General features: G+C 42.6%; 1 protein-coding gene across 3 annotated transcripts in view; it reads right to left on the bottom strand.

The window, feature by feature from the left end:
- Maea (macrophage erythroblast attacher) overlaps positions 1-20,109 on the bottom strand; it is a 36,855-nt gene that overhangs the window by 15,219 nt on the left and 1,527 nt on the right. The gene's annotated exons all lie outside the window — the stretch shown is intronic.

The following is a 20,109-nucleotide window of genomic DNA, read 5'->3' as shown; positions in this document are numbered from 1 at the left end:
CACAGCACCCTGGACCAGGACTCACAAATATGATAACTAGAGGTAGTCCAGAACCTGGAGGAGAAGCTGACCTAAGACAGGCACATGATGCCCTAGCCCTTGAACAGTGCTGGGCCACAGTCTTTACACAAACATGACTGCGCACGTAGCCCCACCCCCATTGAGAGGGGAAGGGGTTTCCAAGACAGGGTTTCTCTGTGTAGCCCTGGCTGTCCTGGAACTCTCTCTATAGACCAGGTTGCCCTTGAACTCAGAAATCTACCTGCCTCTGCCTCCCAAGTGCTGGGATTAAAGGCGTGCGCCACCACTGCCCAGCTAAAAGATACTCTTTACCTCTTTTTTAATTAATTAATTTATTTTATGTATATGAGTACGTCATTGCTCTCTTCAGACACACCAGAAGTGGGCATCAGATCCCATTTCAGATGATGTGGTTGCTGGGATTTGAACTCAGGACCTCGAGAAGAGCAGTCAGTGCTCTTAACTGCTGAGCCATCTCTCTGGCCTGCACCCAGCCCTTTATAGACAAGTAACTCCAAAGTTCATCTAGAAAAACAAACAGTTTAAAAAGTGACCAAAAAGGAAGTAAGGGAAGGGGGCTTCTTCCCATTTGGTCAGTAGGGAACTGGAGGTGAGGACTACATGGGCAGGACAGTCAGGATGAATCTAAAAAGCTTCACATCATTCAGGGTTAATGTGAAGTCATCATACTTCATGTGGAATTACAAATGAACATTAACATTTCTCCTCCATAAAAATGTTTTTATCCCAATTGTAAGAAACAAACAAAACTAACCCATTCCCTACATGAAGATGAGAACGTGAGGAATATGTACGTAATAGTCAAGTGCCTTCCCAGAGAATCACTGCCACTATGCCTGAACATCATGCACCACCATGACCATCATTTAGGCTAAGCTACAGCCACAGCTCACATCTCTACTGTCGAGTACTGCTAGTATTCACTGTGCTGTATACCCAGTCTGGTCTACACACAAAGTTCCAGACACTGACCCTGTCTCAAAGCAGCAACACCAAAATCACAACAATACCACAAAAAGTATCCACAAAGTGTCTTGCTGGTGAGGATGGAATGCTGCTGCTACTGTAAACCATCAGAGGATTACTATGAACAGACAACTGCATCTAGTAACAGGCCCACTCCTGGGTATGCATCTAGGAGCACAATCTCTACAAGATGTTTGCTTACATGTTCACTGCAACATCCCCATCTGAGTGTCCATCAACAAATGAATCAAGAAAATGTAGCATATACATATAATCCAGCTTTACAACGGAAAAGCCTGCCATATGCCAGAATATGGGTGAAACCTAAGGATATCATGTTAATAAGATGAGCTGACCACAAAATGGTAAACTGTTTCAGTCCACTAAACAAGATTCTTAAAAAGATCAAGCACTTAGAGAACAAAAGTAGGATGCATGGTGAAACACTAACGGCAGAATTTCAGTTCTACAAGATAAAATGTTCCAGAGACCATGAAGGTACACTCAAGAAACAGCACATACTGTACACCTAACAATTCTAAGCTGTGCTTTCACTCCAGATAAATAGGTAGATGGACAGACATGTGGCTCAGTTGGTACTGACAATGCTTGTCCAGCACATGAAACCCTGACTTTGATCCCCATTCACTACAAAAGCAGACTGTGTGCATAGTGGTGGTGTACACCTGTAATCCCAGCACTCAGAAGGTGGAGGCAGCGGGATCAGAAGTTCAAGATCAGATCCTAGTTGACTATATAATGAGTCCGACACAAAAGAAACCAACTAACACTTTGATAAAATACAACCTGATATCAATACTTTTCCTATTACACCTGAGCATGATGGCATATGTCTGTGATCCCAGCACTCACCAGTCCAAGGCAGAAGGACACTGTGTTTGAGCTTGGGCTGCATAAAAATATCCCATCTCAACACCATCACCATACCACACCACACCAAAACAGGCCACAACAAAAAGGAAATAACTATTAACCTTTGTGGTCCCCTTAGCAAGGTCCTGGTCTGAGATTAGATATGGATCAAATGAAGGTGGAAACCCCCACAAATAGAGCCCCACATCCGCCCATATGTCCAACCCCAAGGTCAAAGGAAGTGGTAGTTTTTGCAACAGTATCAGGACTAGGAACTTCCTGAAAGCCATGAAAACCAAGCCATACCTCATCCATCTACCAAGGTCACCCTGAAGCAGATCACAGATCTTAACATAAATGCTGAAACTTCCTGTAATCCATCTGAGGAAGAAACAAGACACAATCACGTCCTTGAAGGACACAAGCTTTGTAAATGACCCTGGACACATAAACTATGAAAGAAAATTCATCACTAACAGTCTTTACCAAAGCCAAACTTCTGCCCTGCAGACAACCACCTGAGGAAAGAGAATAGAATCAGACACCGGAAGGAAGCCATTAGAAATGTACACATCTAGCATGACCCCTTCCAAGGAAAATATGTAATGCCTACAAAAAAATTAAAATTAGGATAGCAAAATTAGGATAACAAGTCAGAGCAATCAAGAGAAAAGCCTTTCATGACATGTGGAAGATCACATGTCACATAGCTGCTTGTCACCAGGAAATGTAAGAGAAAATGGACAGTGGCTATTCTTAGGTATCACCCTGATCAGGCCACAGGTGCCCACACATTTGGTCAAAGACTTTTTCTGTGAGCATGTTTCTGGATGAGAGAGTGAGCTAGTCCTCAGTAAAGATGATGGCCTCTTTGGTGTGGGTTCCATTCAACCAGGTGAAGAACTAAACAGAGCACACAAGCCCCATGTGTATTCAGTTGAGATGCTGCTGCTGTCAGTCTTCTGGCTTATCACACATAGGTCTTAGATCTGTGGATCTTTGGATTAGAACTCTACAATGGACCTTCTTTTTTTTTTTTTTTTTTTTTTTTTTTTTTTTTTTTTTGAGAATGCACCACAACTTGGTTTGCCTGGTATCTTGGAATTTCCCTGCCTTCAAACTCCCACAAGGCAATTCCTTACTTTTAATATTTCTATAAACACATCCTATTGATTCTGGTTCTCTAGAGAACTCTGGTTCTCTAGAAAACTCTGGTTCAAAGAACAATTCGATCAGGCTGAGAAAACAGTTGACCCCTGTAGGCACTTGAATAATTCTCCGCAAAGCTGGACAGTTTCTTGTGGAAAGAGACTCCCACTAGATGATGCAGTAACGCCACCCTTGAGAAAAGAAGAGACTGTTCAGTTCAATGCTCATCAATAGGAAGGAGAGTAAAGAAGCCATGATGCCCATCCACAGGAACTAGACATCAGTCAAAGGATGAACTCTGTTGTAAAAGGAGTAGAGACTAGGCTCACACGTGTTCACAGAAGCATGCTCCCTGGGAAGCTCTTCTCACACAGATAAACTAACAGCAGGATTCCTCTGGGCACTGCACACTCAGTTGTATCTAGCAATGTGTGAGGCACTCATTTGCCTCAATTGGGTGTGGCTATGAACTACGTATGGTTTTTGTAAGGAACAAACAAACAAACAAAAGAACAACCCTGCCAATGTACCAAAAGGGAAGAAATGAAGGAGAGGGGAAAAAAAGACACAGGAAATGGGACAAATTAGACAGTATGGCTAAGTCCATGGCATTACTGTTATTATAAACCCACACAGGAAAAGAGAAACTTCAGAACAAGTGCCTACTTGCCCTTTTTCTGTGACAGGATTTCATGTAGCCCAAGATGCCCTTAAACTCATAATCCTTGTGCCTTGGCATCACAAGTGCTGAAATTATAGGCATATACTACCATGACTAGCAAAACAACTGCTTTCTTTTTATAAACAACGCTGGAAAACAGAAATAAAAAAAAAAAAATAGCTCACTAGCTACCATGAACTGAGCTCCAAGTTTGACCTCCAGTCTCAAAAACAAAGTAAGATATCTATGAACAGCAAAGCACCATGAGACCCACAGCATTAGTTACCATAATAAAATGTTAAATGAAGTCAGGAATGGCAGTATATGACTGTCATCCCAGCTACTCATAGCACTCAGGCAGGAAGATCATAAGTCTGAGGCTACCCCGGGGCTACACAGCAAGGCTGTCTGCTGGGCAGGGAAGTGAACCCCACCTCTTTCAATACAGGCATTCTCTGTGTAGCATTGGCTGTCTTGGAACTTGCTCTGTAGAACAGGCTGGCCTTTAACTCACAGACATCAATCTGTCTCTGCCTCCTAAGTACTGGTAGTAAAGGTATGTGCCAATACCCCGTGGTGGGGAAGTGAAATCTGTTCTTAATATATTTTAATTCAGCTAGGCAGTGGTGGTGCACACCTTTAATCCCAGCACTTGGTAGGCAGAGGCAGGTGGATTTCTGAGTTCGAGGCCAGCCTGGTCTACAGAGTGAGTTCCAGGACAGCCAAGACTACACAGAGAAACCCTGTCTTGAACAAAACAAAACAAAACAAAACAAACTATATATAAATTCAATGCAATCCAGATATTTTAATTTAGATATACAATCAAATGTGGTTTTGCCCTCTTTGTACTATGTCTTTACAAGCAGCGTCCTCTTAACTCAGAGCATATAACATTCCCAGTGTTCACAGCTTCCCTGTTTGAGGGTAGTACATACATGTGCTGGGTAACTCCACACTGATGTGATGTGAGCAGCAGACCATGCCTAGCTTCTTGACCCTATCACTCCACAGACCTATTCTGAAAACTGCTCATTATGCAGAGCTGTGTACCCCAGCCAAACATTATCTCACCATGCTGTACCTTTTTCAGTGGTCAGTAAAGCTAACCCTTACCAAATTTTTTTTAAAAAAGGAATATTGTTATTCTTATATTTACTTAATTCGCAAACCCTAACTCCTCCTAAAAGGTACCACTTAAAAGGTTTTAGTGTAATTGCAAGCTTGTGAAATCATTACTACTATCTACTAAGAGACTGTTTTCATAATCATGTCATGGCCATCCCTCAAGACACAAGCACCCAGACATGACTTCCTGTCTCTGTTCTTGAAATTTCACACACTTGAAACCTTAGGGTTATAGGGACTTTCCCTAACCTTTGGCTTAATGTTGTTTCTGAAACCAATCCACGATGTAACCATGATGAACCAGTGTTCTGCTCTGTCTGAATGTATAATCTTGTGTTAATAACTCAGTTTATGCACACAAATTGAGACCACATGTACTTTGGGGCCATTATGAGTAAGGCTTTTGTTCCTTGTATGGTCAGCAACTACCTAATAAATGCCCAGGGTTGTTTCAAAAGGTAACATGGCTGTTTTTCCCTCCCATCAACAGTGTCTAAGGGTTTACAATGTCTCCACATCTTTCTCCTATAGTCATTCTAGCAGAAGGAAGTAGTGTGTTCCAGTGGCTTTCGTATGCATTTCCTTGATGACTAAAGATGCTGAGCACCTACTTGTGTGCTCTTACTGGCTATCTGTGTATATTTTCTGGAGAAAGCCTTCGAATTGTTTTAGGTTTTGGAATGCATGTAGGTGCACATGCACCAACATGTACAGGCCAGAGGCTGATGTTAATGGTGTCTTCTTAATCACTCTCTACTTTATTGATCAGAGCAGGGTCTCTTGCCCAATCCAGAGTTTGTCAATTTGGCTAGTCTACATAGCCAGTTACCTTGGGATACCCTGTTTCAGCCCCTAGGACTATAGGCAGACTACAAGTAAGCTACCACATTATGGCTTTATGTGGGTGCTGGGGATCTGAACTCAGGTCCTCGAGCTTGCATGGTTGAGATCTTTGCTTTATCTATTATGTTTGCTCATTTTTAAAATTTAAATTATTACTCAACAGTAAGACTTCTTCATAGGCTCTAAACACTAGCTCTTGCCAGATAGGTGATTTGCAAATGTTTCTTCCTATTTTGTAAGCGGCTGTTTTGGTCATCTCAGGAAGCTTACACAAACAATCTTTACTACATGAAGTTAAAAAAGTTGCAAATCTCAGAGCAAGGTACTGGCCGAGCTGAGTCTGGCAAAGACCCTCTCTCTTGCTGGCGGTTATGGTCTCACAGTTTCTTCTGGTATGCATGCAGAGGAAGATGGCTCAGTGGGTAAAAGGATTTGTTCCCAAGCCTGATCATCCGAGTTCAATACCTGGAACCTATATTACAGAAAGAGAACTGAATGCTGTTCTGATCTCCACTCATGCATGCCCACACATATGCACACAAAATAAGTGCAAACAAACAGACAACAACAAAGCCCACATTAGTCCAGGCTGGGATCAGTGCTGCACAAGGATGCAGTGCTTGACAAGCATGCAAGCAGCTCTACAGCCCATCCTCAGCATCACATAGAACCAAGCATGGTGGCATATGTCTGAGTGCTTGTCTTCCAGCACTCTCAGGGCAGGAAGGAGAATGGAAGTTCAAGATCAGCTGATAGTAGAACACAAGTGATATGGCAGTAAACAGGGAAGTGATACAGACAGAAAGGTTTAAGGAGAGATAGGGAAGAGAAGGGGTGGGGGAGGACTAACTAAAACTAAGGGTGCATTAAAAAGTCATATGAAAACCTATTTTGTAAGATAATTAAACACTGTAATAAAAAATTTTAAAAACACTTTGAATGTAGTCACTTTGCACGGGTGAATAATATTGCTCCCAAAGCCATGGGTTATTAAATGAAAATTCCAGTGCCAGACATGGGACACCTCCCAAGTTGTTGGCCAGGGAAATCCCAGAGGTACCTAAAACAATACAGGCTCTATTGCCATTGGTCATGGTTGTCAATCAGAATTGGATGGTAAGACCCCATTGCTGAAAATACTGCACACTCTGGTGGCAGAAATAGAAAACCAAGATGGAACTGAGCTTCTTTCTTGCTGGCTAGCTTTCATAGTGCTGGAAGATGTGCTACACAGCCTGCTTGCTAAGAGAGGAAAAATAGTCATTGATAGACTTACTCACCTATGGAACCCGTGTGCTATACCACCACCCTTCTGGGAAAGATCTGACCACTGTTGAAATAGTGGTGTGAATGTTAACTAGGATAACTAACCATTTTCTGAGTGGGAAACTTACTATAGCTGTTTTACTAAACGGCCATGCTGTCAAGCTGCCTTCTAAGTATTTTTAATTATAGACTAGCACTGTTCTCAGTCCTAGTCAGAGAAGCTTCTCTTTGTAGCTAGCAACAGTTAATGCAAAGACTCATAACTGACCGAAGTGCTGAGAGTACATGACTGTTGTGTACTGGGCCCTAAATGGGACATCTATGTCACCGCTTCCACAGTTCAAGGAACACTGAAGAGGGAGTAGAAAGAATGTAAGAGTCACAAGATAGGGAAGTGCTGTGGTTAATTGCACAAGATGGGGCCCATTGTATTCCATCATGGATTGGGAAGAGGCTCATGAAACCCTACCACTCCAGGAGGAGCTACTGGCAATTAGAGATTGCTGCAGGAGTGGGTGTCACTTTCTTCAGTGGTTTAGCTGTGACTGCCTATGCTCCAGTAGATAATTCCCTCCCATGCTCACGCAAGCAACTCTAACTTAAACTCACTGGCTCACAAAAATATAAAACAAAATAAGTAGGGGGACTTGTTGAAAAGAAGGTAGATTTGATAGGATAAGAGGGGATAATAGGGTAGTGGGTGAAAATGAACAAATATATATATTTTCATACGGAGGGCTGGAGATGGCTCAACAGTTACAAGCACTTGCTGCACCAATGTGTGGTAGCTCACAACTGTCTGTATCCAGTTGTAGAGGATTCCCCACTTTCTTTTAGATTCCACAGACACTGGGTACAGATGTGGTATACTTACATAAATATAGGCAAGATATTCATACACATATACATAGCATTTGTAAAATGTTTAAAAATTGCAAACTGGCTGAGCAGTGGTGGAACATGCCATTTATCCTGGCATTCAGGAGGCAAAGGCAGGAGGACTTCTCGAGTTCTAGGCCAGCCTGGTCTGCAAAGCTACCTTCCAGGGCAGTCAGGGCCACACAAAGAAACCCTGTCTCACAAAAAAAAAAAAAAAAAAAAAAAAAAAAAAAAAAAAAAAAAAAAAAAAAACCCTAAACAAACAAACAAATGGCAAATGGAACATGGGGTTAAAATAAAATTTGAAAGAAGTATGTTTAAAGTAAAAATGCAAAACTTAAAAACTTTCATCATCCTTGGATGTAAAGCATATTTCAGGATCAGCCTGAACTGCAGAAGATTCTCTCGAAAATACAAAACCTTAAGAACCCTAATTTCATCACTAGGGCTCTTTTCCAAATCCAACCAGCTCTCATCAGAGGCCATAGCTCAAGGCCTGGTCCTTTAGCTCGTATTATCTCGGGATGGAGATGCACACTCTCTCTGAAACCAGTCTTCTCGTGTCCACAGTTTCCCACAGAGCAGCCTTTCACCCAGGCTTGTGCTCAGGGGTTAAGAATCCAGATTAGGGGCTGGTGAGATGGCTCAACAGGGAAGAGCACAGACTGCTCTTCGGAAGGTCCTGAGTTCAAATCCCAGCAACCACATGGTAGCTCACAACCACCTGTAATGAGATCTGATGCCCTCTTCTGGTGTGTTTGAATACAGCTACAGTGTACCTACATATAATAAATAAACAAATCTTAAAAAAAAAAAAAAAAGAATCCAGATTAATCCAAGGTCAGAGCTATTGTTTATCTTGTTCTAGCTATCTGGAAGTTTTTTAATTTTAGATCTTTCATCTAGTTCTTTGACTTTTAGTTTTGTGTATGATGTTATGTAGGGACCCAACTTCACTTCTTATGCGAAAACCCAGTTGTCTCAGCAAGGTGTTGAGTTCAAACTGAACAGTGTTGGGCTCAAACCTCAGCAATGCTAAATAAATGAATGCCTACCCTCAATTTGGGTAGATCTGTCTATTGCTTTGCTAATATCACCTGGTCACCTCCATAAGGAGTGTTGAAACCCAAAACTTCAAGTTCTATAACTACTATTTATAAGGTTTCCTTGGCTGCTTTGGGTTCCTGACCCATGTTATAGAGTTACAAAGCCAGCTGAGAACTTGATGCAGCTCACACTAACCCTGGACATTAGTTCAGGAAGTAATGCTAACTAACAATGCTGTCTTATTCCTACATGCTGTATTATTTTTGTGCTACAGTAAGTCAAATTTTTTTTTAGACTAGTCACTTCTAGGGCACAGAAAAACAGCTTATTTTTATATACTGATTTTGTACTCTGCAACATCAATGAACTATTATTAAGTCTAATTGTGAGTTGATGTGTTTTAGGCACCCATGATCGTGTCACCTACAAACAATTTTGCTTCTTTCTTTCTGATCTGGAAGCCTTGGCCTCCTTGTCTGTCTGCACTGGCTACAACCTGCAAGTCAAGGTAATGTGAGTGGTGAGGAGCGGAGCCTGTGTGGCTGCTGACCTTACGGGAAGAAGCTTTCATGTTTCACCATTAGGTATTATGTAAATATGCTCTTTTTTAGAAGCCCTTTATAAGGTTGAGGAAGTTGGTGTTTTTATCTTTAAAGTTAGTTACTTTGTCAAGTGCTTTTTCTGCATTTATTTAGTTGGTCATGTGATCTCTGTCCTTTATTCCAATAATATGTTCATTATACGGATTTCCACAAGTTAAACTAACTTAGCATTTCTGGGGTAACTTTCATTTGGTGTTTTGAGGAGTGTCAGTCCAGAATAACTACAGACTTCCTGATGTGATTCTCCTGCTTCTACTTTCCAAGTGCTTGGAATATCCGCCTAGCTTAGATTTAGAAATTGCCGAGGGCTTTAGCATGTAGTTATTCATAAAGAATACTGGTCTACAGTTTTCAGGTGTTACTGTCTGATTTTGCTATGAATAATACTGGGCTCACAAAAATGAGGTAAAAAGTGGCCCCTCTTCTTATTTCTTAGAAAAGTTTATGAGTAGAGTTGATGTATTTATTCCCTTTTAAAATGTCTGATAGAATTGACCAGTAAAGTTATCCAGTACTGGGCTTTTCCAGGAAATTGGGAAGTTTTAAACAACTGCCTTTGCATATTACAGGGTCATTAGTTATCACTTTTTAATGAATAAAAATGTACTTTGTATAGTTCAACTCAATAAATCTCCCCTCTGACACACATTGTTTGTACCCCCATCAGCTCTATATAGAGACAAAAGGTCCTACTCTTTCTTATATATTTGAATCAATTCTTCGTTTATATTTGGAGGATTCTTTAGAAGACGATATTGGGGTTTCAATTTAGTCTTATCTGCTTGTGCCAAGTATTTAAAATTTTACACTTAGTAGACATACTTGATATCTCTCAATGTGTCTGGGCAGCAGCAGGAGTCAGTGAAAATTTTTTTCTTTTTTAAAAATATTTACTTATTCTAAGCATTTGGGAGGTAGAGGCAGGAGGATCTGAGATGGAGGCCAGCCTGGTCTACAGAGGAAGTTCCAGGACAGCCAAGGCTATACAAAGAAACCCTGTCTCAAAAAAGCCAAAACCAACCAAACAACAACCAAACAAAGATTTATTTATGTACACTAGTGTTTTGCCTGCACATGCCATGGGCATGCCCACTGATAGCTGTGAGCCACCATATGGGTGCTGGAAGCTGAACTAGGTGTTCTGTAATATGTAATAATAGCTGTTCTTAACCTCTGAGCCATCACTCTAGCCCACATGTGGTAACTCTTATTTAAAGTCAGGCTCTCTCTAGTTAGCTGTTGTTGGATTCACCAAACGTCCTTGTTTCCATCAGTGAAGCGCACATGATTTGCTGAGAACTGAAAGAAGCAGCTGCACTTCCACCTGCCAAGAAACACTCTCTTATGGTCTACTTCAGGACCTCTTTTCCTCAAGCTGTCTCCCATACTTACTTTGAGTTTTCTGACATTATCTGCTGAACACTCCCCCCCCCCCCCCCCACTGCCATGGTCAAAAAAAGATGCTTTAGCTTGTCATTGTGTTTCTAGCCATTTCCACCAGTATAGGAAGAAAAGGGTTTTTTTGTTTTTGTTTTGTTTTTTGATGACATGAGGTATTTACTGTTCACAATTAAGAAGCCTCAAAGGGGCTGGGCAGTGGTGGCGCAAACCTTTAATCCCAGCACTTGGGAGGCAGAGACAGGCAGATTTCTGAGTTTGAGGCCAGCCTGGTCTACAGAGTGAGTTCCAGGACAGCCAGGGCTACACAGAGAAACCCTGTCTCAAAAAAACAAACAAACAAAAAAGGCCTCAAAGGGACTGAAGCAATCACTCAAAGGTTAAAAGCACTTACCTGTACTTCCAGAGGACCTGATTTCAGTTCCTATCACTCATTTGGTGGCTCACAGCCATCTCTAACTTCAATTCCAGGGGATCCCATGCCCTTTTCTGGCCTCCATGGGAATATACATGCATGCCGGCAAACACTCATTCACATAAAATTAAACAATCTTAAAAAAAAGAAAAGCCTCAGAGTAAGTGTCCTAAGAGTAGCCTCAGATTAAGTGTCTTATCAAATCTAAGACAACCATACCTTCTGAGGTATGGGGTTGTGCCCTAGAGAGGCATACAACAGCATCTCTAGCAAATCACAGAAGTTCTGTGCTACCCAAAGCTTCTGCCCCAGGTATGGCCACACCACAAAGACAGACAGCAACAGCCTAAACCCCTACTTCAAGTGGATTTTTTAAAAAACAACTACATGTTTCTAGTCTAATTCTAGGAAGACATAATACGATGTGGCTGACAAAGATCAAGATGGAAGGAGAGCCATCAATATCATCACTCCTTTTTCCTAGGCCCACCTTCATGTCTATCTTTAACTCACTGGTCACATGCAGACCTGTTTTATGGCAGCAGTCCATTTGAGAAAATCCCAAGCAGAGCAATACTCAGACAGAAGACTGCGCACAATCCAGCATAGCATGCTCTGCTAAAGCTGACATGGCATGACACCAAAAGGCACCACAGCCAGTCTCATGTGGTCAGAAGTCTTCATCCTCAACACAACTCAGTGACTCAACCTACAGCAAGCCTTAATGCACCAGTGACAACTCACACTAGTGAGGCTTACTCTAGTCTGTAGGTAACACAGAGCCCACCAGCAGTCCTGAGTAGCCTGGGCTTAGGATCAGTAGGGTTCTGCTCTTCTTGGTGTTTCCCTTGTCCAATGCACAACATGTACCAGGCATCATTACTACCTCCACACAGAAGCAAGACACTCAATGCTAATGCCTGTCTTCCACCATCTATGTCCTTTCTCAGGCTCCTTCAGTATCACCACTGCCAGCCCAAGGTTCACCCTGGCCACTTCTTCCAAATGGCATGTTGTTGTGGATAGACATCTCCTCAGGATATGATATAACTGACCACTGATGGTACAGAGGGCAGTGGCTGAGCTCAGTGGCTACTGTGTGGCCAGCTGACCACTAAACTTTAAAAGTTTTGTTGTTGTTGCTGTTTTATAAGTGTATGGGTGTTCTGCCTCCCAGTATGTGTGGGCTTGCCCTTGGAGGTCACAAGAGGGCATCAGACTGCCCAGAGGGCACCGAGAATTGAATCCAGTCCTCTACAAAAGCAAGTGCCCCTGTTAAACCATCTCTCCAGCTCCCCCCTAAACCTTCCTAACAGTTGTACCTAACTTCTTCATATTTTTTTGTCTTTGTTTTATTTTTCCAATTTTACTGAGGTATTATTCATCCTTCAAAGTTCACTCATCTAGCGACTACAATTCTTTAGCTTTTCTTGTTTACAGAAAACCTCATTTACTATCACAATCTCTTTTTAAAACATGTTTTTAATATCACAAATATTTGCTATAATTCTAGTTCTTCTAGTCTGAGCAACCACTAGTGTACTTTCTATCTTTTTAACTACTGATTGTTTTCTCATTTGCAACCAAGGTCTGTAAAGCCTGACATCTTAGCAGGATTTTGAGAATCATGCCATCGTAGGCCCTGATCCTGGAAGTGAGACTTGGTCCCAAGTCATAGCACACTGGCCAGAACCTGCCACAGGGTCCTGCCCAGCTATGAAGAGTCAAAGAAATCTATCTTCTATCTAGAGAGGGGATGAGGGCTGGGAATATTAACGAACACTTGCATGTCTGGAGTTCTGCCTTCCTATATGAAATACAGGAACTCAGCACAGCATCCATCCTTCACTGTCTACCTCACTAGCTTTGTCTTGTTCTTCTCCAGATGTTTTTTGTTCCACTCATACTGAGCATATTTAGACAGGCTATATACACTGATCCTCCAGCATATGACCCCTACTCTATTTGGACTACTCTTTTTATTCTCAAAGAACTTCTTACATGCATACATGAAATATGATCATATTCACCCTAATACATTCATCCCAATTTCATTATTTTTTCTTCTTTCATCTCTCATAACCTAGTATATCCAATTAGTGCTGCCCATATGTACATGGGCGTGGGGCGTTCCAATGAAGAGTGGGAAACCTACCAATGGCCACATCTACAAAGAATGCTTCTTTCTACTTCCCCAGGAATCACTGACTGCCAATGGCTCCTAAGTAAGGAGTCTTTGATCTTCTGCAGGTCCTATGCAGGTAAGCATACTGTTGTGTGCTGATGAGTGCCTCTTGATGTTCTCTGAGCCTTAAGCCACTGCACTGGTAGAATGGCCAGAATAATACTTAGAATTACCTTTACCCTTCAGCGGAGCTTCTGTGAGCAACACAGTGCAGTGGATGAAGTACTTACTGGCTGTAGGAGGAGAAGGCAGAAAGAAGCAGAATTGTCATTTCAGTAGGTGACAGCAATGAGAAGCCAAGAGATAGGACAGAGGGCAGAGAGACATCTGCAAGAAGAGAGGCTGTTGTGGTAGTAGAGGGAAAGCATCATGAAGAGCTGGGCTGACTCCTCTTAAAACTCTCAACCTTTACTTAAGGAACCACCAGGCAAACCATACGGCCTATGAACTATTAGCTATCTACAAAAGGATATGATGGGCAGAGATAGAGCAGCAACCACCTGGGGGGCCACATCCACTCAGCAGAGCTGAGATCACATTCATTCACAGCAGTAGCAAGTGGCAGGATAGGAGGCTCCCATTCAGGTGTTCATAAAATACATCCAAGAACAGGTGTAGGGTCCAAAGCTTCCTCCAAATTTCTGGCCCTAGCGGCTGTCCTTTACTGTAGGAGGAAGGTGGGAGTTGGTTTTGGAGAAGACAATTAAATTAAAGCCTAAACCAAGATAGCAGACCTCAGCACTCAGGCATCCAAGGCAGTAAGATTGAAGAGTTCAGGACCAGCCTGGGCTAACAGTGACCACACCTATAAAGAATGATTCTACTTCCCCCAGCAGCAGCTATCAACTGTCAACAGTTCCTCAATAAGGGGATGGGATCTCAAGAGTTCCTCTCCTATCCATACTGCAAGATCCTGTTTCAAAAGTAACAACACAAAGAGACTTAGAAGTTCCGCTTTAGGGGCTGAAGAGATGGCTCAGTGGTTAAGAGCACTGGCTGCTTTTCCAGAAGACCCAGGTTCCATTCCTAGCATGCACATGGCAGCTCACAACTGTCTGTAACTCTAGTTCTTGGTCATCCAACACCCTCATGCAGACATACATGCAGGCAAAACACCAATGCATATAAAAATTTAAAAAATCTATTTTAAAAAATTTCACTTTAACCATGCTAAACTAAGCAACTTACAGAGTTCAAGGAAATGCTTTTCAGGCTCCTGAAGCAGGGCTCTAGGGCATATCAGCCATGTGAATAAAGAATCCCTTAAGTCCACAAAACTCATGTGATCACCAAGAACATAACTACCAGGGTCACGCTTTGGTGCCGTTCCAGTAACCTGCAGATAGTTCAATAATGAAGAATGAGAGTTGGCTGTGAGCCTGGGAAAGTCAGGCAATTAACTACTGTGGAAGACAAACAGGAATGTATCTCAAGACTACAGAGAAGTCACCAGCTTAGAAAGGTCAAGACACCAGGATACCTGTTAGCAGGTTGCTGTGAATGGACATGTGATCAAAGGGTCTGAGTAGACCCTAGTGACTAAGGTTGCCTAGTGACCCTAGCAACAGCATGGCCATAGGCAATGTAAGCAAAAACAGAGGTGAGGTTACTCTAAAGACAGTTCTCAGAGAGGGGTGGGGGGACAGAAAGGGTGGGGTGGGGGGAGACCAGGACACTTTGCTCACTGGATAACTAGAAGGCAGCCACTATTTACACATCTTTCAATTGTGAGGGATGAAGATGAGCAGGGATAGAGACTTATTTCTAGGCACTGGAACAAGGCAATGAGTATAGGCAAATAGGTCACAAATGAAAACCAAGCCATGAGCATAGCCCATGGGGTATGACAGAAGCCATGGTAAGAGTTTAAGGTGAATGAAAAGAGCAATACATGAAACAGCTTTTTGGTGCAAGAGACCCTCCAAGTGAATTATCAAAGCCCTCAGAAGTGAGCAACTGCTGGAACAATGCAGAATCCACACAGATGGCTGACTCTAGGCTGAAATTATCAGTAAGAACGCTGGACCTGTATGGACAGGAAGCTGATGTTGCAATCAGGAGAGAGTAGGTAGAAGACTGATTTAAAGGAAACAAAGAAAGGATATGCCTGCTTAGAAAAGCATGCTGGAATTCAAGAAGTGAATAAAAGTGACACTAAGTTTTAAGGAATTTTCCAACCAGACAGTGGAGAATTTCATTTGGCCAATGGCTGTTTATCATGACTCTGTGCCAGGTACTTGGATATGCAGTGACCAAAACATATTCTAAAGGAGATGTCTAATAGAAAGAGAAGGGGGAAAAAGGTCACAAGTGTAGGTAATTATGTTGAATTGTTAATACTATAAAGAAACTGAAGGGCCAGGCAGTGGTGGCGCACACCTTTAATCCCAGCACTTGGGAGGCAGAGGCGGCAGATTTCTGAGTTCACAGCCAGCCTGGTCTACAGAGTGAGTTCCAGGACAGCCAGGGCTACACAGAGAAACCCTGTCTCGAAAAACAAAACAAAACAAAACAACAACAACAACAAAAAGAAATTGAAACAAGGAAGTGAGTGGGAGGCTAGAGATGGTTCAAGGGTTAAGAGCACTTGTTGCCCCAGAGGATCTAAGGCTTGGTTCCCAGCACCTGTTCCAAGCAGCTGAAAGTGCAACTCTAGCTCCAGAGACACCTCTGGCCTTCTCAAGTAACCTGCACTTAAAAGCACATACCCACATGCAGACACACACACACACGCCTAACTAAAAATAAACCTTTAAAAATTAATAGAAGGGATACAGAGGTGTATGCCCTTAATCCTAGCCCTCAGGAATCAGAGGTAGGCAGATCTCTGAGTTTGAGGTCAGCCTGGTCTACATGGTGACTTCAAGGACAGCCAGGGCTATAGAGAGAGACAATGCCAAAACAAACAAACAAACAAAGGGAAATTTAAAAACAAAAATAAAAAATGGTAAGAAATGATCACAAATCTTTTTATTTAGGCAACAATAAGCTACAAATAGGCTACGCATTTCCAGGGTCTCTAAGTCTATGCTTATAAATGTTCCCCAGGGATTCTGGAAAGATGGCCCACAGGAAGCTGGTCTATATGTGTTCTCAACCTTCCTAGCTAGATATGAAGCCTGTCTCCCAGCAGCTACTACTAACTAAGGATCTTAAAGATCAAGAGGACAAAAGATTTGGAGGTGTGACTCCAAGTGTGTTTGAAGGGTAGGAGATAACCTAGGGGTTGTAGCCTGCCATGGAACAAGTCAAGAAGACACTGTCTTCAACTAGGATGGTAAGAAAAACATCTGAGGCTTCAAGGCCAGATCTATTGTTCATTTTGCAAGTGGCACTCCAGACCTACCTCCCAGATAACCAAAGAAACATATACTCCAATAGCCACTATGTGAGTGAGAGCTCGAAAAGCCTAGCTGGAAACAGAAACCTGAGATCAAGCACGATGGCCCCTATTTAACTGTTAACTGGTGACACCAAAGAGCAAGCAAAAAGATTCCAGATTGTGGAGACACAGTGAAGGAATGACAAAAACCTGGAGAAAGGTGTGGCAGAGCAGGATGAAAGAGAAAAGAGAAGGTAAGGAGAGCAGCAATAGCTGCTGTCTACATACTGACAGACTACCCCAGTAAGGTGGGAGCTGGGCAAGTGCAATAGGAAAGCAGAAAGGAACACAAGTAGATGCCTTAAGAATTAAAGTGGAGTATGTGGAACCCATAACTGTCATGATAGGCATGGACAACTGAGCTGATAAAGGTCTAAAAAGACAGATAAGTAAGAAAGAGGCTGGCCCTGGTCGTACATGCCTTTAATCTCACCACTTGGGAGCCAGAAGTGGATCTGAGTTCAAAGCCATCCTGGTCTAAATAGCAAGTTGCAGGACAGCCAGGACTACAGAGACATTGCCTCCAAACAAACAACAGGATAGGAGGGAAGGTAGCCTGGAATAGAGGTAGGTACTGGGTAGCACCAGAGGTTCACAATCAGAAAAGTAAAGCCAGGCCCAGTGTTTTCTCCATTCAGTCACATCCTGTCAGATAGTTACTAGTTATTACAACAGTGAATACCTCTTTTCAAATTTTCAAAGGAATGGTTCCTATGTCTAAAGATTCTGTAGCAATACACACCACCACTGACAGCCTGAACTCTGTGACACTGAGCCCCATGAGACTACTGCTGGTCGTGGGACTTCCACAGATGGATACACACACTGAATACAGATGCTGGTTAGTCTCCTTTCTTCTAGACCTACAGGCCTCACACACTGACTAGGTCTTTCCCAGCCATTATCATCCTGCTGGCCTATGTGCCTTCTGAGGCAATGTCAGTTAAGATTTTACACATGGCTTCAGAGCACCAGCTATTGTTCCCATGATCACTAGCTGGTCAAGCCAGTCAAAGAAGCCCAGTTCCCTTCCACTACTCAACTTCACTTTGGCTTCATTAGTATCTTCTTTAAAAGTTGTTTTTTTATGTCTGTACTTGTGGGAGGACATGAGTGGCATGGAGTGTATGCAGAGGACATGTAAGCAGAGGACACATTACAACTTTTAGGAACTGGGTTTCTTCTTCTACCATGAGGCTTCCAGGGATCAAAATCAGGTCATAGGTCTGTCAGCAGGTGTCATCCTGGTTATCTTTAACAGATCTATACAATATATTAAACACTCACTTGTTAAATGCTTTCCTCAGGCAGGGTATGAATTCCAAGAGGACAAACAACACCTGAGGGTCCTCACAAGGCCTGATAGGAAATTCATCTACAACTGCTATTGTAGCAGTTAAAAGAAGAAAATTTTTCCTTTGTAACAACAACAACAACAACAAAAAGCTTAAAAAATAATTCAAACAGGGGATTTAAGTTTATGATGCTGGGTCACAAATCCTAGTCTCCCCTTGCTTCAAAGAGCTGTCACTTTCAATCTGGCACCAGACAGACTTCAACAGGAAAAAAGGGCTACAGTCAGAATGCAAGAGGATGTCTCGTGAACCACATTCCCAGAGCTTGGATAAACAGAAACAAGTCCCCAAAAGCAACATTCAGCCCAGAGGTCCTCATGCTGGTGACTTTGTATCCAAGGCAACCTGGCAATGTCTGGAGGTATTCTGGGGATACTCCTACACCTGGTGGGCATAGGCTAGGGTACTACTGGGATAATGAAGCTGAAAGGTTCCAAGGCTTATAAAGAAGCCTGTGCCAGGCCACCACTATGGAGGAAACCCATGAACAGAAAAGAGCCATGCCCAGGGTCAGGGGATCCCACCAATAGCTCCTCACAGGAAAATGCCATGGCTGCCAGGTGCCTGAGACTACAAAACAGACACCTAGGTCCACTGCTGAAGCCCACCTGCCAGTTCCCAAACCTGCGAATCTGAAGAGGCCTTGCTCGGCAGGTGAACAATCTGTCAATAATAAAACATATATAAATTATGAAATTTTCAAAGAGTAATCTTAAAAAATTTAAAAGTCTGTCAATATATATACTCCAGCTCCCCTGCTTTTTGGGAGCCATCCAGCCACCAGTCTTCACTTCTGGGAGGGACCCCAACCACATGCCCTAAGGACTGTCCACAAATACATCTCTCCTGGTATTCTGATTGATTCTCTGTCAACAGATACGTCTAAATCAAAGTATAAAGTACCCATCATCAATTACTCTTGAAAAAGTACAGGAAATGGAGCTAAGTATCTTGCTCAGTTGGCAGAATGCTTGCCAATCATGCAGAATGTCCTGGAGTTGATATCTACCACTGCATAAAGTGGGTGTGGTAGCACATGCCTGAAATCCCAGCATTCAGGACATAGTGAGGAGGATCAGAAATTCAAGGTCATCCTTAGCTATCCATTAAGTTATAGGCCAGCCAAGGCTACATGAGACCCTGTCGCAAAAAAACAAAAAACAAAACCAACCAAACAACAACAGCATAAAGGAAAACCATTAACAAAGCAAAGATACACTGTCAACAAAGCAGAGAAGTTATAAGGTGAGTGCCTGCAGACCTGAGGAGAGTAGCATTTCTACTCAAAAAAACCTTTTACTATTGATCTTCAAAAAGAAAACAAGAAAAGAAAAAGATGTGATTCTGTTTAAATGACACCACTACCACCTCTCTGTACCTGCATGAGGATCCACATAATTGTTTCCATCAGAAGCTGTGTAATAGCTTTGGAATGCAAAGTGCATTCTTGGTCACTAGAAGACAGACTGGATGAACCCTGACCATCCATTTCACTGCCTAATGCATTCAGTAAGCCAGAGGAGGAGGGAGCTCTGAAACCTTTCCTGTCTGTGAGTCCCATATTCACCAGCCAGAACAAATAACATGCTCTCCTACAGCAACTTCCTTGCAACAGGCCTGGAGGTCCTGGCTAGGTCCAAAAGTCAGTGTTTACAGGTCCAGTGATAGAAGGCCTCATGTATAGACCACAACAAGCTTCAGGGTTTCCACCTGTCAATTAACAGAAATCCAACAGTGCCAGGAAACTACAGGATTGTTAAGAGCTGCCTGTAATCCCAGCACTTGGGAAGAAGTAGAAAGAGAATTGAAGCCAGGCAGTGGTGGTGCACACCTTTAATCCCAGCACCTGGGAGGTAGAGGCAGGCGGATTTCTGAGTTCGAGGCCAGAGTGGTCTACAGAGTGTGTTCCAGGACAGCC

The sequence above is a fragment of the Mastomys coucha genome, unplaced genomic scaffold, assembly GCF_008632895.1.
Source record: "Mastomys coucha isolate ucsf_1 unplaced genomic scaffold, UCSF_Mcou_1 pScaffold22, whole genome shotgun sequence".
Lineage (NCBI taxonomy): Eukaryota > Metazoa > Chordata > Mammalia > Rodentia > Muridae > Mastomys > Mastomys coucha.
The sequence above is the reverse complement of the archived record's forward strand: the minus strand, read 5'-3'. Positions and strand labels throughout refer to the sequence as shown.